At 36.7% G+C, this 24,788-nt stretch overlaps 1 long non-coding RNA gene across 2 annotated transcripts in view; it reads right to left on the reverse strand.

Moving 5' to 3' along the window:
- Positions 1-23,969, reverse strand: part of LOC106947151 (uncharacterized) — a 68,689-nt gene extending 44,720 nt beyond the window's left edge. Inside the window, exons 1-4 of one of the 2 annotated variants that reach the window (XR_001424918.1) lie at positions 23,831-23,968; positions 17,106-17,155; positions 11,960-12,079; positions 536-874 (exon numbers count right to left, since the gene is read on the reverse strand). This is a non-coding gene — a long non-coding RNA (uncharacterized LOC106947151). Of the gene's footprint in view, positions 1-535; positions 875-11,959; positions 12,080-17,105; positions 17,156-23,830 lie in introns of those variants that run through there. The other variant, XR_001424917.1, reaches the window with a different exon arrangement.
- Positions 23,970-24,788: the final 819 nt, after the last annotated feature.

Below are 24,788 nucleotides of genomic sequence, written 5' to 3' on the forward strand. Positions count from 1 at the left end.
GCTTTAATGGTATTTTAAGCACATTGTACATTTTTATCTGACGTACAGACACAATTAGATGCATTTTTCCAACCAAACAACACATATTATGATGCGTTTAGGATATTGTGTGCTTGTTCTGTTCATATTCACATTTTCTAAGTGTCTGTACATTTATTTATATTTCATTTTTGCTGAAAGGATCAGCTGAATGGATGGATCTGTGTTGTAAAGTTTCATTAACGAAGGTTATAGGTAAATATTCCTTTCACCATTCGCTCCAGTCCTGTGCAGCATGGCCATTACTTTGATTCATTGCTGCTTGTATTTCCATCCCTGCATAGAGTAAACACCTAAATGCTGGAGTGATTAGTTTTCCTGGCCATTCATGGTCCCATTCAGTCTCGTTTCATTGAAAGCAACAAGTTCAGCGCCTTTCTCTGGGATCTGTCAAAAGTCCTCCTGGGAAATGAAGAAAACCGCTAATTGAAGTCTAACAAGACGAGGCGGGTCGAGGCAAAGGGCTTACAGCAGAGAGAAATAACCCACCGCAGGATTAAAGGTGGGAATTTATTCCCTTTTTTATTGAAAAATAAGTAAATCTTTCAAATTTAAACCAGCTTTATCAGGAGAAAAACACTGCTATTCCCTTTATTTTTGACTTTAATGAAAAATAATTCAGACTCCAGCTGCACAAAAAGTAAATAAGAATGTATTTGGAGCAAAAGCTGCGCCTGTGTGACAGGGGGCCGTGGAAATACAAAACGCTGTGGATGAATAATATTTTGAAGGGAACAAAACGTGTGCGCTGTCATTGCTATGAACTGGAACACCATGTTGTTTCTCTCTTTTATCCGGAGTGGCCCTGACAAAAGCCAACACTGGAACAATGGCTCTGAAAATAACAGAAAAACAAGATTTCTGTGGCAGCCGATGAATGACGACTGTAAACCTGCAGATACAGTCAGAGTAAAAAAAACATCTAAAACTTCATGGATCGAAACATTAAAACCAATGCAGTCTTTTCTTCCCTTTTTTGTTTCGTTAATGTACTTATTGGTGCTTTTTTTTAATCAAAAAGTCTTAAAATTTCATGTAGGGAACCTCTTCTATTCAACAGCTGCCACCCGTTACCCAAAATTCAACTAAAAATGTTGAGAATGGACTATTTTAACAGTTCAAACACCAAATTTACCTCAAAGGTGATTTATTATGCTTCTTCCAACAGGTTGGGATAGAAATATGGCCTACACAAAACGTGTCCATCACATTCTTTGCACAAATCATTCTCTGGTAATGAGATTTTGGTCTGCTCAGTTAAGCTGGCCACGCCCCCCAACTCAACGTTTACACTCGTACATGAAAATGGCAGCAAACAGATGTGTTTCATAGAAAGGCAGAAGTGGAGCCTCCTGCGCAACCAACGAGAATGAAGCAAATGGTTTCTGGATGGTAAACCAACAACAAAAACACTTATCTTTTCAAGCGGTAAAACCAGCTGACCAAATGTGCTGGAGCGCAGATTGGGTTGCTAGGTATCAGGGCTGGACTAGGCTGGGGTTGCTAGGTGATGGCAATAACATATTCCCAAACAAGAGGGGGTATTTTAAGCGCTTGGGCTGCCTTTAAAAGAACTTCAAGCCCAAATAGAAGTACAAAAAAATGCAAAATGTGAATTTTGAATAAAACGTCCCTTTTAATATTTACAAGCAGAAGCAAATTTTTGCAGTCTTCCTTATTTTCACTCATGGGGGATCAACCAATCAACGCTGAGGAATATAAATGCCGCTCCTGGATTGGCCGCTTTTGTCAAGTAGCTTTGGTATTTCAGCCTTATTTTCATAAAGCATTTTAAAAATTCTTTATGAAAGAAATCCATGACCAGGCATATTTTCCATTACTAATCATTTGGATCTACGTTTCACAGAAAAATTCACAAATACTGAATTGGGAATAATCAAGAATGCACCAGAATGGAGAGATTAGGACTACATCTGTTTGGTTATTTCTACTATCAAGAATATTTGGCTAAATACTGCAAGCATTTTCAAGGACAGAGTGACTCAAATATTGTTTATATTGCTTAAATCAAGCCCAAATGCTTTTTCTTTTCAAAAGCATACCTGCCCTGAAATTATTTATCAGTCTCTTTCCCATAACAATCTGACAAATTATTGTTAATTAAAATATTACGATTAGTTTATTGTCAACCAGGTAAAAAAGTGAACATTTAAGCTTCATTTCTTGGCCTGTGAGTATTTTTTATTGGCAATTTTGTCCCAAAAAGTTTGGATACCACTGATCTAAACCATCTAATTTGATCTTATTCTGTATGTTTTGGATTTTTGTCCAGCTAGAAAGTGAATCTCATAATAATTTACATTCTCATCTAACCCGAGCATCGTCTGTGTCCCTTTCATGGCTTGTAGAAAAACTGATGATCTGACGGGGGTTTTTTGTTTGTTTTTTTTCCCCCCCAACTGTTTTGCCATTCAAATTTTTGGAATTGAAGGTTAATAATTTGTTCCTTGGACAGATTCTCTGATGTTTTAAAACCTGACTCTGCTTTAAAGCTTCTTCCTGTTGTGGAGTTTGCTATTTTGGACAGAAAACTCTTGAGTGTGAAAACTTGAAGTTCAACATGAGGAATGTGTTGGAGCCATGATACAATCAGAGAGACTTTATCTTTTCCTGCTTTGTTGTTTTCTTTCCACTCAGCTTGGTTTGTTTTCTCTACATTTCACAGAAAATCGCCAACATCATGAAGTAAAGTGACGACCACCATTTCCCCAGTTTCCTTCAGTTTCTACCCCACAGTTTCATTTAAATGCTAAAAGTGATCTTTTAGAAAAACAACAAAAACTCTCATAAGGCTGCTCTCAATTTCTCTTCATCTCTCTCTTTTTTTGCCTGGAGCGAACTCTTGAATGGTCAGAATTTGAATTGTGTTTGCAGTCTGCTGTGATATAAGTGGATTTAATAAAAGAAAATATTGAATAGCTGTCTGATCTCTCCTTCTTGGAGATACAGGGTGTTCTGCATTTTCACATGTATTATTTATGAGGCCACCTTGCAGCTGCTGTTAGCTTCATTACCTAATCATGTTAGCTGACTTGACGGCAAAGTTACCGACTGGATGGGAGGAAAAACCAAACATAACGGCGAAATGCAGAGAAATTATTAGCTGAAATGAGCTAGCATCCCACACCATCACCCCTCCACCTCCGAGCTTGACTGCAGATATGAGTCGTTTCACATAACAATGTTTGATAGGATTGGGCAAAACTATTCACATCCTATGTGGTTGTGCATGTTGTCAAGCTAGAGCCACAAAACTTGACGTGCTTTATTAAATTTACCTGATCGACCAACACAATTGAAGCACAAATGAAAGTTTTACCCTCTACATAAAATTCAAAGAACATTATCAATCAATCAAAGTTTATTTGTATAAGAAAGTTTAGCAACAAGGCTGGTCAGAGTGCTTTATCATGTGAAAACATAAAAACATTCTATAGTTACAAATTGGTTTGGGTTTTGATGAATGTGTAATCAAAATCATCAATACCTATCAAATATGTTGGTCAACATTCCAGTTATTACGAGTTAAAAGCAACTCTAAACAGGTGGGTTTTAGTGTTGATTTAAAGGAACTCAATGTTTTAGCTGTTTTGCAGTTTTCTGGAAGTTTGTTCCAGATTTGTGGTGAATAGAAGCTGAATGTTTGGTTCTGGTCCTGATGCAAAACAGACAAGAACCAGAAGACCTGATTGTCTGGAAGGTTGATCCAACAACAGAAGATCTATAATGTATTTGCTTCTGTTCAGTGATTTATAACTTAACTAAAGTATTTTATCTTCTTGGTTTTAGTCAGGACACCAGCAGCAGCAACTAAAGATAAAAACCTGGATGAGTTTCTTTAGACCTTGCTGGGAAATTAGTCTTTTAATCCTAGAAATGTTCTCCAATTGACAGAAGGCTGATTTTGTAACTGCCTTTATGTGACTCTGGGTGTTCTGCATTTTATGCAAAATAAGCAAAAATAAGTTTAAGTGTTCATTCATGGTCCTAAACCTGGCAAATAATTAAAACGTGTAAATTTCCAAGATGTTTTGAATCTATAAAATGAATTTAAATTACTTTCCCGTTGGGCTCAATAAAGTATTTTTCAGAACACACTGAAGATTCCTCCATCCACCCAAATCTCCACGGATCTGCAGAGCTGCTGATTTCTTATTCAACACCTTTCAGCTAAACTGGATGGCTGCAGCCTCGAGCACAAAGTTCAACCCCATACCTTCATTGATTCTGAGCTGCATAATACTTGTATTTATATTTAAAAACCTCTTATTGTTGGGGAAACTAATTGCGACGACACAATTAAGCGATTTTAAATGCTTTTTGTCAGCTTTTTCAGAAGCGTAGATGGTGTTGATGTATTTTCCCAGTGAGAATAATTTCCTAGAAACACTGCAGAATGCAAAGCAGCATCACTTTAGAGAGGTTTGTGAAATTGTGATGCATGGAGGATAGCCTCTGCCTAATGCACAGTGTTCATTTTGTTGCATGGAAATAAAAGGAGGGGGAAAAAAAAACGCGTCACTGATGTCATGGTGACCAACGTAATGTAAGTAATCAGCCAGTATAAAGGCAGAAATCAGTTTGTCTTCCAGTAGAAACTGATTTATTCTGATAATTAGCTGAAAATGTCATCCTGGAAGCTGTGTAAGTGTTTTAGCCCCTTTTCTCTCAGCAGATAACAAGAATAGTTTTACAACTAATGAAAATTTCTGTCATAAACAAAGTTTTTAATTCTTCTTTTCATCCAAAATTAAGAGCAGATTCTGCTTGATGAATCTGGGTTGGAAAGTTCAAGGTATTTCAAGCCTTTTAGAGGCAGCTATTAATGAAGAAATCAGGAATTAACAATAACAGTATCCATTTTAAATTCCTGTTTGCTTTTAAGGGTGACCAGAAGCAGCTACATTTCAGAGCAATGATGGTTTAAATTCAGATTTTTCATGTTTTTTACAAAAACCCAAAAGTCTGAATTTTCATCTTAGCAGCTGCATTACCAGTAACCCTAACAATTACCAGTTTAATCTTTTCCAAACTATTTTCATGCAATATCTGACTCCCAAAACTGAACTGTTTTGGTCTCTGGACTCATTCATGGGGAATTCATTATCTGTTTTTCCATTGACCAGAAAATTGAGCAAATTGAAATTAGAAAAATAAATTTGATTAATGGAAACAAGTCAATTTCGAATAAATTTGAGTTTTTGTGCTAGTGGTTTCTGGACCGAATTGACCCAGAAACCATAAACTCGCATCATGAGTCATGTGATCAACAACTGGATGTTACTACTGATGGAAACGACAAAGAAGATGACAGGAAGTGGTAGGAGGATGATCGGGTAGCATGTTTTTTAAAGATTTTTTGGTGTGAACAAACATATTCATGTGTAATTTTAATTGCGTTTATTTAATGGAAACACACCAATTGTGAAATTGCAATTTCTTCAACATTGTTGGAATATTGACAAAGTTTTGTGCACATTTGTAATGGAAACACAGCTAATACACGCAACTTCCTTCTCCACAAAATGTAAACAAAAATGTAGTAGTATCAGATTTTAGCAGTTGGAGGATTTATCTTTTGTCTATGGCATTTGGCACTACCCCTGGCACTCTAGTGTTAGTGTGTTTGTTTTGGTTGCATTTACCCAGAATGCCCTGTGCTGTGGTCCACTTCCTGCTTTTGGAGTGGTCGCCGGTCCACTTAGCGTTCACATATGCATCCAAACCGCTCCAGAGTTCACAGAGACCAAGGTTTGTAGACGGACTGGAGTTTGATTTTGTTTGGTTCACATAAATTTATTCACATAAAGTATTAGAGCCACGTTACGAAAATAAAATAAAGAAAATCACGTGAAGAAACATGAACGAGAATAAAGTTTAAATAAGACTAGAATGAAGTCAAAATCTTACAACTTTATTCTCATAATTTTATGACTGTAGAGTTGTTGTTTTTTGTATGGCCCTCACGCTCTGTCGTACGATTACGCATTCACACCTTGACGAACAAACAGGACTTCTTAGACGAACAGACCAGATTGATTAAGCAAACCAAGTAGGACTGGTGTGAATTCACCCTGAAAGAGTCAACAACACCAACGCAGAATGTAAGAATGGTTTCACGTAAAGTTAAAGTATTTCTCCGTCAGAAAATCCTGATATTTCTGTATTTGAAATCATAGCTTTGGTTTGTCTAACATCACAGAAAATATTGTGAAACAGGGTGAAAGGATGGTGGGGTCTAAGCTTGTTTCTTTCACAGCTTCTGCTTTGCTTTTTCTTGCTCAAGGAAAAAAAACAGTTGAAAAAATCTAGAACTGAACAGCTCTGATAGTACTCACACGCTATTTATCTTTGCCTCTGACTCAGACGTTTGTGATTATGTTCCAAGATGATAATCAACTGTGGTCTTCAAACATCTCTTGGTTTCCTGACGTATTCTTCACATAACGGCACTGAAGGAGAGTGTATTTCATGTAAGAGTGCAAGCTGTGTGTCCGTCTAACCTCGGAAGAAGAAAAAAAAACTGATTGTAGCAATCAAGAGTCAAGGCAAGACCACGCGGCAGGAGTCGGCCTCTGGAGAATTGGTTTAAATTTACACACGGACTCACACAAGCATGCAAGTATAGGGTAGCTGAGGAGTTCATGCAGAGGTGTGCAGAGGCCAACGCTGCTGCAGAAAGTCCTTTTATGATGCGAATGCCTCTGTTTATAACCCTCTCCCCTCCCTCGTGCCCTCACCTCTGACTGCGCCAGAAAACCAGAACACGTTGATGGTCAGTTTATGAACAAATCAACCACGTTAAAAATCAGAGAAACTTTTTCTGCCACCCAGCACATCACAACACTCAACACCGCTTTGCAGCAGATCTAAAGATCTGGGGCTGGGTGATTGCTAACTTGCTGATTGGGTGTAAAATTATTTTCTCCAGCCACAGGACATTTTTTCCTCCAGCAGTCACGGCAGGTGGTCAACTACTTATTACCTAATTTGATCGCAACATTACTCACAGGTCTGTTTCTAAAGGTGAATGTGGCAATGCTGAGCCGCTGAGACATCAAGAAGAAGGTAAATGACAGGATTCAGAAAAGTTTCTTAGATGTTTGACATCTCTCCATAGAAACTGCCAGTCCAGTGGTAAAGAAACAAGCTTAAGGCATCACAAGGGTTTAATTTCATCAGCCCTGTAGAATCTACTTTAATCCAGTTCGTTTGGGGAGGTGAATCAAAAAAGCTAACTCTGTATATGTGAACACCAAATGGATTGGAGGCCGCTCCAAATGCAGGAAGTGGATGACAGCGCAGGGCATTCTGGGTAAAAACAACCAAAACAAATGCGAGAGTCCAGGGGCAGAAATGGCTCTAGATCTTTCACCAAAGACAAAAGAGAAATCCTACAACTGCTTTTGTTGTTGACTTACCTTCCAGAAACCATTTGCTGCATTATTGTTGATTGTGCAGGAGGCTCCTCTTTTGCTTTTCAAACACGTACCGTTATATAATTGCGCATCTGTTTGCAGATATTTTCCTGTGCAAGTGTAAACGTTGAGTTGGGGGCATGACCAGCCAATTTGGATTTAAAGTGACAAGACACCCTAAAACAGCTCATTCTGACTAAAATCTCATTATCTAAGAAATATTTTGCACAAAAAATGTAATAAACATCGTTTTATAGACCACAAACATATCCTAACCTGTTCAGTGAAGCATAATTGGTCACCTTTAAGGCTTAAATGAACAACAGATGTTTCTAAAGCCTATAAAACTGAGATCAGAGAATCTAAGACGTGCAAAAAAATCCAGCAACATCTCAAAATTAATCCCTTCAAGGATATAATAACCACTAAGCCCAGGTTCATTTTGGGACAGCGGGTCGGTGATTGAGAGGTTTTCTCCTCCTTCCTGCGGTTCCCCCGTCGGATCATCGACGACCCAACTGACGGCTTCCTCTCCCACCGTTTCCGTCTGCCGTCCGCTTCTGTCAACAGCTCATCCCGTCCCACTGGGAGTGAAATCAGACCAGAGGTGGCTCTCCTCTATCTACTGTCATTTCTCATTAAAGAGATATGAATCACTCCTGACACCGTGTAATTGGTAAATGGTAATTTCTGAAGGGAGAAATTCAGGGAGAGTGCGGAAAAACCTCACTTTGGGTTTGGAGATGGGAAGGATTGTGACACGGAGCTTAACTGGCTCTTCCTACTGTCTTCTTTTATTGTATCTGATAGCCGAGGATCCCACTTGCTCTGGAATCAGAGACATTGCTTATCTAGGTACCCTCAAATAATGGCTCCGCTGGGTTTTAATATCAGCTGCTTTACATCATTCCGAGTCCTTTAAACTCTGATTTCACAGTCCGTTTAGAAGGAAACATTTTCATTAAACCCCCATTAAAAGAAACACAAGTTTGTCTTTATTTCTAAGAAAAAAAACTTGCATTTAATAGGGTACTTTTCAAATTTGCTGTATTCTCAGTGGTGACCAAGGTAAGCATCTGATTATTTTAACCCCTCATTAAAGTCGCTGATTCTTCGACTGCGAGTCGAGCAAATTAACGTTAACGTTGCAATACAGAGATGAAAAGAGAGATAAAAAAGACTGGGGCCACAGCAATTAAAAACTTATTGCTGCACAAAATCCCCCAGAGAGAGGAGACGGTCATGGTGAAAAGCTTAATTGGTTTTGGGTTAGTATTCCATTTATTAGAGTACCAGTGCAGAAGTTAGACGTAAATCTGCTTGCGTTTCTGTTTTTGCAAAATCTGGAATAAATCTGCTGCCTTCTGGTTTTAGAGGATGCATACATTTTCCTGAACTGTGCATATATTGCATATATTTCACCTCTTTCCGTTGCTCCTTTGGTTGCTTTGTGGAGCCCAGGGAGCGGAAGACAGTTTCCTCAAAAGCAGACGAGGTTTCTTTTCACTAATAAGACAGTGGGCCGCCCACAGAAGTACAGTGCCATGGAGCTTTTTCACCTTTTTCTCATTATAGCCTCCAAATGATGTGTATTTTATGTGATAAAGACATGAAAAGCTCCATAAACCATGTAGCAAAACACCCTGAACATACCTTACAAATTGATTTATTGATTTCATTTCATTGGAACAGTGCATTTTATGAATGTTCATTACATTTTCTGCACAAATTCAGTCTCAGATATTGAGATTTTGAGCCCCTTTCAGAACTAGCTGTTGTCACTTTAAATTCAAATAAGTTGCTTCTGTCCGTATCCCCCCCCCCCAACTCAAAGTTTACACTCGCATGTGGAAATGGCTGCAAAGAGACGCACAATTATACACCTGTACATGTTTGAGAAGCAGAAGTGGAGCCACCTGCACAACCAACAGGAATGCAGCTGGGCTTTCTGATTGGTCAAAAGTCAACAACAAAACACCTGTGTTTTCCATCAGCTATTGTACAGCACATATAGCGGTAAAACCAGCTAACCAAACTTGCTGGAGCTCAGCTTGGGTTGCTAGGTTACGGCGCAGTGCCTGTTAATTATGACTTAAAGTTTTTCCAGACACCAAAATAAATTAACTTATTGCCAAAAAAGGCAGGTGTTTCTCTAAGCACTTGGGCTGTTTTCAGAAGCAGTTGAGACCCAAACTGAAGTATGAAAATGTGCAAAAAGTGAATTTTGATTTAAACAGAAATGACCAGAATGTAATAAAACCTAAAAGAAATGTCATAAAAGTGAGTCTGGAAAAATAAGGAACCCTGAAAACCTCACAGAGATTTTCTAGATTTGGTTTTCTTCCAGCTTTGCATCTTCTCAATTCATCTGTTACTTTTTCTACATTTAGATCAGAACCGATTGACCGAGCGTGCTGGAGCTCTGCTGGAGTTGCTAGGTAACGGGTGGAACTCTGCTGGGGTTGCTAGACAACGGGTGGAACTCTGCTGGGGTTGCTAGGTAACGGGTGGAACTCTGCTGGGGTTGCTAGGTAACGGCGCAGTGCCTGCTGGTTTGTGACGTCACATTTTCCAGACACCAGAAACCATTAACTTATTGCTAAACAACAGCTGGGTGGTTTTTTCTAAGTGCTTGGGTTGTTTTTAGAAGCAATAGAAACTTTAATGGAAGTACAAAAATGTGCAAAATGTGAATTTCTAATAATAGGTTCCCTTTAAACCTATTAGATTAAAGAGAATCCTAATAGTTTCCCTGAAAGAAACTATTAAAACTATAGTTTCTTTCAGTTTTGCTCAAAACCATGAACCTACTTCTGTTCCCCTTTGAAGGAGTGGAAAGTCGAATGGTCCGGGGTGTAATCACTGCGCAAACAAATGATAAAAGCAGACCGAATTACCGGCAATAAATTAAATTAACGTCAGTAATTACTGAACTAAACATTAGCTGCATAAATATTGACTCTGCATGAAATTAATGTAAATATTGCATTGTTCTCATACATTAATTCCAGATTAGTATTCATGCTGTTGAACACAACAAGATTTGTTTGTTTTTTTCGTTTTAGCAGAATGCAGAGGGGCTCGACAAATCTATTTAAAGCCACCTAGAGCCATAAATGGGGGACAAAGAGATGAATAGCAGTTTTCATGATTATGTCACACTGAGCTATACGAAACAATTATTATTTCCATCTCATGCTGAGGCATATACTGACCAAATCCCATTCAAACCGGGCCTTTTGCTCCACCAAATCCCCTAGTATGATACTGAAAAGAGAAAAATATTAATTATAACGAGCTCCGGCAATCTAACCCTTGCACAATGGTTCATTGACATGATTAGAAGTAAATAAAGTAATTATCCATCGTGCAGTTTGAAAAAGCTCCTGCATATAAATAGGCATCATTATGGTGAACAGTGGATGAGTTGCAGAGCCTTTCTACCTTTTGGTGGAGAGCGATTTTGATCTAAATTGATTGCTATGGGATTATCCAGGATTTATTAAATATTAAGGCATTGACATTCACTAATGTTGATAATTAGGGTTTATTCAAAGTCAGGGCAGAATTGGCATAAAACGTGCATGGAAAGCAATTCATTACCCAGCCACGAGTCAATTCATCAATTATCATTTTCATTACATATCATAATTAAGAATGCTCAGGCTGAATTGATGTAGTTTAAAAGACTCGTTATGCTGCTATTTTGGATTAACAAATACATTCGGGAATGTGTTACAACACACGCTGAACAGACCGGGATCATATAAGACATGGAAAATTATTAATCACTCAATGGGACGATCCATTTCTGTAATATGCAGTGATGGCAGAGAAAGTTACCAAAATAACCAATTCGCTTGTTTAGGTACAAAGAAATTCATGACTTCAGTTCAGATTCCTACAATATGAAGTTAGTTTGAATATTGATAATGAAAAAGTAAAAAAAAATGCATCTAAAATAAGCTGAATTTACTTTATCAGGCCTAAAATTAGTAAGTAGTAACTTAAAAATCTTTTGTGTTTTGTCAATTAATTCTTTCTTGTCCTGAACATTTTTTTACTGTTGGAAAGTTTATTTCCCTTTAAATAGTGCTTTATTACAAAGTCTTACCAAGTATTTTTCTAGTTTCTCGTGCAGATATCTGAGCATAATGAAAATAAGACAAAACTAACTTCTTGTTTTGAGTCAGTAACTCCTTAATATTGTGGAAAAAGTTCTAGTTCCACTGACGCTTTGGAACTGTCTTCTTATAAATGAAATTATCTGCCACCTTTCCATCAATATTAAAGAATTATTGACCTGGACTCATATTTCTTGCTGAAAAGTTACTTTTAAGATATGTTTGACTTATTTCAAGCATACCAAGATATTTGCCCCAGAAACTATACCAAGACGACTTGGTGAGATTCTCCAGGGTTCCCTAACAAACCTTAGCTAGCAGGTAAAGAAAGCTGTGAATAAACCTGAACTTGTTTACCTTCCTTCAGGAGTTCAGGTGGTGATCCTGCATGTTTCTCCTCATGTCAGCCATTGTTCTCAGCAGGCCTTTCAGCTCTCACCGAGCCTGGCGCAGTTCAGCTGTCTTCCCGCTTTGCGCCTGCAGTAGCAGTAGTTCATTATCAGCAGGAGCTAGCTGAGCAGACACCGACACTGCTGTGGCTGGAGTTTAGTTCAGTTTAGACACAAAACAAAAATAAGAACATCCCTGGGTCTCATGTTTCTGCAGGAATCCAGCAGAACCTTGTAGCTAAGATCACACTCACAGTTAGAAGAAACCATTCAATACCCACCTGAAAGCCTAAAGCACTTTCTCTTGCTTTGATGCCTTCATGCCAACTGCAGTCTCTGCACACGTACGATCCAAATAGGTAAAAATGCTCTACTAAAAGCAAAATGACACCGTGCAGCTATCTGTTCAAATAATATGACACTGTATTAGGGCCACTGTAGAAAAGAGGAGTAAATGTATGACAAAAATCTCAAAAATTTTAAACTTATCTAAAAAAAAAAAAGTCAGGAAAAAATTGGAAATTTAGAAACAATGGAATTTTGAAACTCAGAAATTGATATTTATAGAAAAAAATCTATTTTTATGGAGCTTCAAAAGTCAAAAATTTGCAAAATAAAAATTACCTAGAAAAAAAAAAACCTGGAAATTTCCGAGTTCCAAAAGCCAAAAAATGTTCTAGAAAAAACTCTAGAAATCTTTCTAAAAATATTTAAGAAAAACTTGGAAAATTGAACATTCACTAGAAAAAAACTCAGAAATTTCCAAAAATGTGGACTTTTGAAACTCAGAAACTGATTTCTAGAAAAAACATGAAGCTCCAAAAGTCAAAAATGGGCATGAAAAAAATATCTAGAAAAGAAAACATGGAAATTAAAAACCGTTGAAATTAAACTTAGATATTTTCTACAAAAAATGTGAAAATTTCTGAGTTTGAGGACTCAGAAATTTACTGTAGAAAAAACTTTGAAATTTTAAGATTGTCAGAAATTTGAAACTTCTGAAACTCAGAAAAAAAATATTTTTTATGGAGCTTCAAGTCAAAAATCTGCAAGAGAAAAAAACTCTAAAATCATCTAGAAAAAAAACCTTAGAAATTACTGAACTCCAACAGTCCAACATTTGATAGAAAAAACTCTTTTTAGATTAATCTCAGAAATCTTTGAGAAAAAACTTGAAAATTTTCAGATTTAAAAAGTCAAACATTTGGTAGAAACTTTGAAAGTCAGAAAGTAATATTTCTAGAAAAAAATATATATATTTTTTTCTGGAGCTTCAAAAGTCTAAAATTTAAACCTAAAATGATGTTTAAAAAAAAAAAAAAAACAACTGAAAATCTCCGAGCTCCAAAACTCCAAAATTTGGTAGAAAAAACTCAGAAATGTTGAGATTATTCTCAGAAATGTTCTAGAAAAAAACTCTCTAGAGCAGGGGTGGCCAAGTCCAGTCCTCGAGAGCCACCATCCTGCAAGTTTCAGATGCATCCCTGCTTCAACACACCTGAATCAAATGACTGGCTCGTTATCAGGCCTCTGTAGAGCTGATCCCGGTCTGTTGGAGTAAGGATACTTCTAAAACTTGCAGGATGGTGGCTCTCGAGGACTGGACTTGGCCACCCCTGCTCTAGAGGCAAATTTTTTTAAATTTTCTGAGCTTTTCGCCAGAAATGTCCTCGTTTTTCCACCTACGAGGTCCCAAATAATCCTCCGTCGCCGCTGCCGGTATGCAGCTGCTGAAATTAAATTACAGCATGCTGTTTGTGTCGCTGACATCCGTCTAGCTCCCCAAAGTAAATCCCATTCTGGGGATAAAGTGAACTTTCCATGTTGGAGGCTTTGCGTGGTGAAACACCGTGGCGGCAGAAGCTAAATGCATTTGAGCGAATGAAGTGTTGCAGAAAGACAGCGGCTCTCTCTCAAGGAGCTGGCGGCGCCAACTCTCACATTATAGAGCTGGCAGAGATTCGAGAGGCATGCTCCTGCTCGTGATTGGCGATTAGCAAATGTTTTGTCCCGACCAGAGATCCGGGTAATGGGACTATAGACTCCCCCGTTGGTGCTCAGGAGTTAATCACACAACAATGAGGCGCGGAGGTAAAGGATGGAAGTTACGGATGAAAAGGAAATGGGTTCAAACCTTGCAAGACGAGGCCCCAGAGTTTAATTGTGTTTGGATAATCTCATTGTCTGTACAGGTAAGTCTCTTCACTCTCCTTATTCTCTTCAGACGAAGTTGGTTGGAGTTCAACAGACTCTTGAAACAAACTTTAATGGGCAGTATTATATATTTTCCAGGCCCATACAGACATTTTATACCACAATAAGATAACTATTTTACCGTCAGTTGTTATAAAGAATTATGTGCATTATGCCTGAGTATGTTTTATATGTTAAAAAAACACCATGTTACCTTTGCAGGAAGTTTTTACTATTAGGAGTTGCAAGAAACATGTTTAGACAAGAAGCTCTTATTTTGAAGCCTGCTGAAACAGGAAACAGTTATAAAAGATGTGTAGTAGGAAAAATCATGGCTGGATCCATTTAAAGCTGATGAATCAAAAGTGATTTAGAAATGTAAGCTTGAGCTGATTTCTTACTAAGACATAAAGTTGCTTTGTTGAAACTTCTATAAATTCACTGCATAATTATCCGAGTTTGTACCTTTTGCTACTCACTTAATCTCAATCTGTAAATCTTATTTCTGTAATATTTGTTTTATTCAAAGAATCTAAAGAAGCAAGCAGCCTCACATTCCTGACTCTTCATCAATATTAATACTTTGAAAGTATATCAGAGGAAATATGACTTCGCAATTAACACTTTGAAATTGGGACTCTGTCCCTTTAAGAAGCTCCTGTTCCTTCCGAAACTCCGCCTTCATGACGTCATCACAACAACTTTTCTCCATAAACCTTTTAACATCGTTGGAATAAGAAGTAATTCACATAAACTCAATGGACTCGCAGTTTGCTAATTGGTGCTGTTGCTAGTCTGAAGGAGATTTCTCTGGTTTCTACTACAAATATCTTATAGTACGCTTGAAATAAGACAAAAATAACTTACAAGAAACTGTTCAGCAAGACATAATAGCTTGTTTTAAGTCAATAATTCCTTAATACTGATAAAAAGTATTAGTTCCACTGGCAGATTATTTAACTTATGGGAAAAAATGTCTTGTAATAAGTGAAATAATCTGTCAGGAAGCAATTGGTGAGAGTTAAAGTATAAAACAATATAAAAAGCTCAGTGATCTAATTTCACCAAAGTTCTGTATGTTTATATTTGTGCCTTTAATTTATAAATTCCAATTAATGAAGTTTTACCATTTTCTGCACCGTTTGTTCACTGAAAGCATCAATACATACCAATAAATTTGAAAATATGGTTACCATCTACAGCTTAGTGACACAAATCACGTTTCTTTATTCGACTGGTGTCCAGAAGAAGCAAATTACAAATGGTAATGTTTTCCAGGAGCTTTATTTGTGTTTGTAGGCCTGTAATTGCGGTGACACACAGTCACCGCAAAAAAAAAAAACAAAAGTATGGATTAAAAATAAAATCCTAAATAAATGAAAATACTTGACCAAATTATTGATTCTAAGCACCATTAATTAATATTCAAATGCAACATTTGAAGCCTAAAACTAACACATATGTAAACTTCTGACCAAATCTAAAACTTTGACTACCTAGTGTTTTTTTCCTGCGTTAGCTCATGCTTTTACACCCATGTAGACACACTTCCAAGCCACCAGACTGCACTGGCAAACCCAGTTATTTTACCTCCCAAACACTGCAGATGGTCTCTGGTTGCCTACAATTGTTCTGTTATGATGTGTTTATTCCAGACTGTAGTACGTCTTTCTTCCAAGGTGTCAACGTTGAGTGAGTAGCATAGGTTCTGCAAAGCTAAATTACAGTTTTTACCGTCGGAGTTCGAAGAGTTTGAAAAAGCACTTAAAGGAACTCAGTTTTGCAGATTTTTGAAAAATCTCTGAGGTACAGCAGTAAAAGTTTTGAAATGTAAACATGTCAGGAACCATATGTGATTGTAGGCTTGCTAACATAGTGTTTACGGTTTATACTTGCTTAGCACTCAGTACTGTCCACTTTACCGTCTTCTCCAAACTGAAACTGCTACAGCAGGGTTAGGTTAGGTTACTGAAAGCTACACAAGCCAAAAACTATTCAAAAGCATTTTTCTGCAAATAGCAGTCAAAGCAGTCTAGCACAATGCAGTTTAACTGTATTTTCAATCTGTATTATTTTGTTATACTGTTTAAATGTTCTAGTATTTTTAAGATTACAATAAAATACAAAGAGAAAAAAATAAAAATATCTGCTCAGACGGATTTCTTTTAGCGTACTTATGCTAAAAGCTACTCAGGCTAACAAGTACAGCTACAATAATTTCATTAATCCAACTAAGAGCTATTTAAAGTCTACCTTTAGCAGTTACTCACACTAGCAGACAACTAAATTACCCACTAAAGAGATTTAAGCTAACAGCTACTCAAGGTAAAACAGATATTCATGCTAACAGCTAATCAAGTTAATGTTTTTCAAACTAAGAGCCACTCAATTGAGCATCTATGCTTACTTAAAGCTACAGAAGTCAACGGCTACTTGTGCTAACAGCTGTTCAGGCTAACAGATGAAATGGTAGCTTTTGAATAGCTCCTAATCAGCTATGAAACGGCAAACATTTCATCTGTTAGCTTGAATAATTATTAGCACAAGTAGCTGCTGGATACTGTTAACAGTTAATCAAATTAGTGGATAAATATCTACTAAAATAGAGTTAGTTATGCTAACAGTCACTCAAGCTAAAAGCTGTTCAATTGAGCTTCTGTTTGCTTATTGAAGCTGCTTGAGCTAACAACTACTAAAGCTACAAGCAAAATAAATAAAGCTTACAATGAATATAGCTAAGAGCTACTTGTGGTAGCAGCTGACAGAAAGTTTGCAGCAGCTCAGGCTAACAGCTAGAGAAGTTTACAGCTACTCAAATAGCGGTGCAAGCTGATACGCTTTTATAATGGGGTCTAGAATTGCAACATTTGTTACATTTTCAGTTGGTGCGGTTTCAAACTAGAACCTGTTCCCCTCCTCACCTGTGGTGGCGCTGCTCCAAAACCCCGGGGGGAAAATTACATGAAAAGCTCTGTAATGGAAACAAAAATGGAGTGGCGTCAGATTTTAGCAGTTGTCTTTGGTAGAAGACTAAGACCTACTGCTAATGCTAAAAGTTAGCGCTACGGCTAGACAAACACAATTAGTGTAATGGATAAGATAACAGATGCAGACTAGTTTCCTTTTTATGTATACTTCAGTGCCTCTCTATCTCTCCCTAAAAACCTTTTGACTTTCACCTGCTGCCTTAAATTTTAAACCTGGAATCAGCCTTAAAAATGAAGAAAATGAAATATTATGTCCACATTCTGAAAGATCAACTACCTTTATTCTTTTTAAAATGAAAAATGTGACATTTCTGCTCTTTTAGTCATGCAACTGTCTGGTTGAGATCTAATCTGAGTACTATAAAGTATTCATACACTGAGCTAATATCATTTGTCAGCCTTCATCTTGGCTTTTACTCAGCCAGATTAAAAGTAATGTAATCCTTAGAGAAAACTAAGTGGATCATGGCTGTTTTACTTTCAAAATTAGTCATGCACCCTGATATACTTAGCATTTGCTCACATTAAAGCCACAAGCTTCAGGTCAACTGAAAGCTGTACATAATATTCAATTAGAAACAAAAAAAAAACATGGTTAGGTATAAAATCAAAATGGAAATTATGCAGTTAATTTCTCCAAAGTGTCTCAGTATTTTTGATCTTTGCAGGTTGACGATGCTTGTGCTCTTCCACCAGAATCCATCAAACGTTTTGGACCTCAAGGTTTGACTATGGATTTATTGATTTGCAGTGTTTTTAAAATGGTGGAAAGTCCAACTCTGTAAACAATTTAAATTGTAACATACTGCTAAAGTTCCAGATATTAGTTTTATAAAATGCTGCTGTTGGCTGTGTAAGTTTAGCTAAAGCAAAGTTAGCTTGTGGGTACATTCTGAAATATACTTTCTTTAAATGGATGACCTATTATGCTTCTTAAACAGGTTAGGTTTATGGTCTATACAAAACATCTTCATTACATTTTTTGCACAATATCATTCTTAGATAATGAGATGTTAGTTTTGAGCTGTTTTAGGGTTTTAGGGCTTTTTGTCAACTTTTACATTCGTACTTGAAAATGGCTACAAACAGATGCGCAATTATACAACCGTACATCTTTGAAAAGCAGAAGTGGAGCCTCCCGTACAACCAAAAAGAATGTAGAAAGTGGTTTCTGCATGGTAAGTCAACAACAAAACACTTATAGAACACATATGGTGATAAAACCAGTTGACCAAAAGTGTTGGAGCTCTGCTGGGTTGCTAGGTAATGGCGCAGCGCCTGTGGAATGCAATTTAATCAAGAGGCTCATTTTCCAGACACAAAAAACACTAACTTATTGCCAGAAAACGTGTAGGAGTTTCTTTTTTAAGAACCTGTGCTTTTTTAGAAGCAGTTGAGACCCGGATTGAAGTACAAAAATGTGCAAAAGAAATGTTCTCAAAACCGTACAAAGTTGTTCCTGCTAATACATAGACAAGACTTGTGTTTCATGTCAGCCGTACTTGTAATTATTACCTTTACCTTAGCTTGTGGCCTCCCAAGTGGCTCCGGAAGATAGATATAAAGTCTGAAAATTCAATCAAACATGCAAGTGGCCCACATCGCTGATTCGTTATAAAGAATTGAAGCTCTCGGTTGGAAGGAGCTGCCACCTGTAGACTTTCTTGAGATGTTATATTTGGTGATGTAAAATGTGTTCACGTCACATCCAGCCAGGCCCTAGTTGTACATCTCTACAGAATGTCTGGGGAAACTATCTTCCACAATCTGTCAAACGGTGCAGCATTGGTCTACCAATTACAGCTGTGAGAAGCGAGCAGCTGTCTTGGCTCTACAAACTTCTGTGCCACCATGTCTCATGCTGCAGATTACACGTCTCCCATTGTGAAAATGTGATGGTTTTCACTGAGAAACAAGGGTGAAGTGGAGAGCAGTGATGGAAAGGGTGGTATGGCAGAGGGGTGTGGGGTTTTTTAGACCCGGTAATCAATAGTTGATTATAGACGGAGGTAAAAAGATCTTTGAGAAAGCGTTTCAGAATCGGTCCAAGACTGTAAGATAACTATATTCCTGCATTTCAGACAGCTGAATTTAAAAGAAACCACTCAGCTGTGTGTGAAGTTGACGTGTTCAAGCAGAAAAGTGAAGAATAAAATCAGCGGGTGTCCGAAGTATTGAGTTCAGATCTTATAAGTGTAACTTTTATATATATATATATATATATATATATATATATATATATATATATGAAGGCAGCTTTTCAGATCATTGATTTTGTACAACCGAGTACTAGAACTGGATTAAGAGAATAATATTTTAATCATGAGAATAAAGTCTTAGCATTATAAGACTATGATCATAATATTAGCAGAAAAAAACATGCAATATTATGAGAAAAAAGTCATTTTAAAGAGAAAAAAGCTTTGATAGAGTCTTCAAAATATCACAAAGTCCTGCTACTGATAATAACCTGACACTATTAAAAGGTTAAGTAATTCTTTATTTTTAAAACAGACACCAACGTATAACTTCACAAAATGCTCAACATTCCTCATTTTATTGCTGTAGTAAGACTAAGGCTTTTTCCTGCAGGACTTGTCATAAAATTTCTACTTTATTTTGGTAATTTTTCAACGTTACTCTCATAATTTCAAAAAACAAAATTCTCTTAGTCAGGCCCTGATAAGTCCTCGTAATTTTGTCTCCATTGAAATAAAGAAACATGTTTAATTAATATTGAAAAATAAATAAAAAAAAAGTTTAAAAAAATACATTGTATGTAATTTTTGAAAATTTGAAATTAGTTTCACCCTTAACAGCAGTATGGGAGAACTTTCAATTCAGTCTTCACTGTCACAAAAAAGTGCAGTATTTTTCTTTTTTCATTTGTTTAGTTTGTTGTTTTTTTGTTCTTATCAGTTTGACTGCACATTCACACCTCCCCAAACGAACTGTAGTTTCATTTAACTGGTACAGAATTTGATTAAAGCGGTCTAATCCCCATTTTCTACCTTTCACAGTAAAAGGAAGAAGAAAATACAGTTTTGCCATTTGTTAAAATGGGTAACAAGTTAGCTCATTTGTAGCTCTCATGCAAACATACTAGTAGCAGAAATAAACCAGTAATATAGCACTGCATTATTTATAAGCTAATGCTATATGCTCAGCTTAAAAACAACAGTCGGAGGGCTAGCCCATTAGCATCAAATACTTGGTCACGGTAGAGCTCAAATTAGAAACATTAAATAAACAAGTTACAACAAAGCATTAGCTAACATTAGCGCCAAAATAAGGCCTCCCGTTTGCATATCGAAGTGATAATTAGCATCTTTAACGCGTCGTTATAACTCACCTTCGTCACAAACGCAGACACTTATCTTCATAGAAGGATAATTGCCGCCAACAGCGCCATACATATATTCCTAAGGACCCTTAGGTGCCCAACAAGGTGCCAGACGTAAGAGGTCAGCCATGAACAAAAATAATAAATAATCATAGGCCATTTATAACACCAAATGTCTGGAATCAAACCTTCTCGCTAAAACAGTTGCAATCTGTACTTGTTGTCTAATTTCTTTCTTCTAATTTCTGTAGCATCTTTGGTTTGCTTTTTTCTTTTTTCTACCCTGTAGCATTTTAAACTATGATTATTTTTGTAAGGGTTCTGTATTGTATGCAAGTCACATCTGCAGTAACCATGTCTTATATTTTGATCTTAATGACGCTGGTTTTTATCTGTTCTCTTAATTTTTTAAACCATGTTTTTAAAGATATTAATAAAAATAATTTAAACTATACAAGAAAGGTTCTTTAGCAAAGCTTCAGCAAACTAAAAAGTGTTTTTTTAGGTTATATCGCTTCATCTGAACATGAAAAATTCTCTTGTTGTCTAAAAATAAGTTTGCTTCCCTTTTTAGTTTTAAATTAATCCCACAGAGAGCAAAGCTTTGACAACAGGGACCAGTATTCACAACCTCATCAAGACCACGCAATGTCAGTGTTTAAACATGTTGAATTTCATGCTGTGATTATCCCAGGCTTGATTTTTATCACAGAGAAAACACATGAAATGCAGTCAGCAGGTTGGTGGTTGTATTCATTAACAAGGTTTCTACACCGCTATGTGAAAAGAGACGGTGTTGCTTCTGTTGTAAGGTTACAGAAAAATGCATCCAATTTCTCTCTGCTTTGGAACAATTAGCCAATTCTCAAGCAAATTAGCATTTAGAAGCTAATTTACTGATACAGGTACAGAATAGTCAGCAGGGTTGTAACAAGATCCGCAAGCCAACCACATCTTGCTTGCAAGACTTATTTCAGGGGGCAAATCTCTTATTTTTAGCCCAACATAATAGTTTACGTATTTTAAAGAACTATTTGTGTACTTCCCAACTGCTTCTAAAAGCAGCCAGCTGTTTTTTCTTGGAAATAAATTGATGTTTTTTGGTAGCTTGAAAATGGGCCGTTTCAAAAAGATCACAATTGCTGAGTCACATTCAGCGCGCACTGCACATTTACCTAGCAACCCAAGCACAGTTCCGCCCGTTACCTAGCAACCCCAGCACAGTTCCGCCCGTTACCTAGCAACCCAAGCACAGTTCCGCCCGTTACCTAGCAACCCCAGCACAGTTCCGCCCGTTACCTAGCAACCCAAGTAAAGTTCCGCCTGTTACTTACCAACCCAAGTAAAGTTCCAGTATGTTGGGTTTTCCGATGACTGCTGGAAAAGGCGAGTGTTTTGTTGTTGACTTACCCTCCAGAAACCACTTGCTGAATTCTTGTTGGTTGTGCAGGAGGCTCTGCTTCTGCTTTTCAAAGATGTATGGTTGTATAATTTTGCATCTTTTTGCAGATATTTTCACACAAGCGTACTGATTAGACTATAATCTCATTATCTAAGAATAAAATTGAGCAACTGTTTTGTACAGTTCATAGACCTATTCTAACCTGTTCAAGGTCACCTTTAAGTTAGAGTTAATTTGGGAAAGCAGGAGAACAAAGAAGAGAAAACCTCCAGTTTTATCATTTTCTTCCCTTACTGCCAGTAGTATCAAGATGCAATTCATTTAAGAAGGTTCTGTGTCGTTCTCGTTTGGTATTGGCTGGTATTTTAGGGAAAAATGTCAGTTCAACATGATCGATTCATGTTCGACCGTCATGCTGACGAAAATGAGAAATTGAAATTGATTTTTGAAGGATGTTATTAAGATCCAGGCTGTGACTTTTGCTTTCTTTTTTTTTTTTTACGTAATCATGGGATTGTTATGGAGACAAAGACTAGGGGAAACATGGAAAGGCTAGAAAATAAACTCAAATATAAGCAATACACAATACAACAACAGAGAAATGGTGTTGTCATGAGTGAACACATGAAAAAACGCCTTAAAATCTGAAACATGATTCTCACCACATTGTTGTCATGAATTATAAATGTCAGTTTATTCAGCCAGGAGTGGTGTTAGGTTTACATATGCATGGATTTGTTCTGCAGCTCTGTTTTCTTAACAGTATTACAGGTTAGTTGGCTGTGTAACTACAAGATGTTTTTCACCCTCCACTGCAGCCAGGAAAATATCTCACATTCTCAAGGAGGTTGTTACATGATCTTCTGAGTGAGTAATTCAGAGATCACATAACAACTTATCCATCAGTGCATGAAACCCGGCAGAAAATGGGCTCTCTGATAGCCCTGTTGCAGTAATCTTTGCAGAACTCGATCTGTCACGTTTTGGGTGCGAGGAATCAAACCAGAATGTGCAAAAGATGGAGGTGAAAATGTTCTTTTTAAAAATATTTTAATATCAGACTGAAAAAATGTAACACCAAAAAAATGTATAATTCTAGCACAGGTAATGTTATTTTTCCATTTTAGTGAAAGGTTTTATGTTATTTGACTTCTCTAGAGCCAGATGTTTCCTGTCCTTTGACTGCAGATGAAAAAAGTGCACTTTCAGCAAAACTACTTGTCAAATAAACCTGCTGTATTCTATTGTATTGTATTCTTTTCTTTCTTTTCCTGTATCCTGTCCAGCAGTGTAGCGATCAGAGTCTGAGTGCCAAAGTTCAATCGATCTAAAATGTTACAATCTGTTTGCATTCAAGTAGACTCAAATAATGTCAAATAAAACTCATAAATGTGACTTAGATCAAGTTATTCAGCTTACAAGTGCCTACTCTTACAACTTCATTACCATTAAACCATTTTTGCTCTTTAACACAACAAATATTAACAGAATACTGAGAATCAACAAATAAATCCAAACAAAATGGCATAAAAGGTTTTAAATCTCCATCATTGTGACAAAGAACATAAGTTAGTCGTTCTTGTTATTGTAAATAAAGTAAAAACTAAACTTTAATGTTTACTTTTGTATAATATTCAAATAAACACAATATTTAAAACAGATTTAAACATTTAAAGTAAACCATATTAGCAGGTCATCACCAGTTATGCTTGATTTAAACAACAAGTCATAAAGCATATAGTTTACTCCATGAAAACGCTACAACATTAAGCACCATTGTGCACTAAACAAGAGCTAGCATTGAGCTAATTAGCTACTATAACCATTAGCATTTCCATTAGCTTGAAGCTAATTTGCCAAAATCCACATGCAGAACAAAAAAAAAACCCTCAAAAGTTTAAACATTCAACTCACCGCGTTGGTCCATTTCCAAAAATCGTAAAGAAGAATTATCTTTAAAAGTAATTTAGCTTGCTAGAGAGCTGACGGCCGATATAAAAACACTTCCGGTTTGCAGTGAAGTCACTTCCGGTCACTTGAACTAAACTGCGAAGCCCCCTACTGGAACGGGACGGGTAAACTTAACAATCATGAAGGTTTCAGATTTGAAATATTCAAATCGTTTTATAGATTTTAATCATACTTTGTTTTAATTCCCTTTCAAAGAGTATTATGTTTTATTCCACAGCAGTTTAATTTATACTTGGTTGTTTTAAGCTAAACTTTTTTCTTAACTTCCCGTTTTTTAAAACAATTCCTGGATATTATTGGAGAATATTATTTTTTGCTCTGCATTTTGCTCAAATTTTACTAATTCAGGAAATTTTAATCCTCCCATTTGTCTAATTAAAGTATTGGTGTGGTTGTTTTTTCCTACTTAAATGTTGATTCTTGTTTTCCCAGGATGACAAGTAATGTTGTATAAGTGCATTGTGTAAAGCAGGGGTGTCAAACTCAATTTCACCGAGGGCCACTTAAGCATATTGGCCCCCCTCAACGGCCACATTAACGGTACAAATCAGTAATGTATAAAAATACAATGTTAAAAATAAATTAAACACCACCTCATATTGTTAAATAACTGATTTTATGTATTGAAGTTTTAAATATTACATTTGAGTTTCCATGGATGTAAAATTACTGCTCAGTTTAAAAATTACAATATTTAAATCAGTGTTTAAAGGTGAGCAAACAAATAATAAAAACAAGTCACATGGGCAGATATTATAGACTTTACGCATAGATTTAGTCTCAGAGGCAACTGAAATTAATTAATTAAAAAAATCCTTTCTGAATATCATCTCATGGTCTCTGAACTAAATGCGTCTTTCTGACCGGGAGCTGACAGCATGTTGAAGAGTTACGGACCGGA

This window comes from Poecilia latipinna, unplaced genomic scaffold, assembly GCF_001443285.1.
Source record: "Poecilia latipinna isolate Pla-1442-1.1 unplaced genomic scaffold, P_latipinna-1.0 Scaffold226, whole genome shotgun sequence".
NCBI lineage: Eukaryota > Metazoa > Chordata > Actinopteri > Cyprinodontiformes > Poeciliidae > Poecilia > Poecilia latipinna.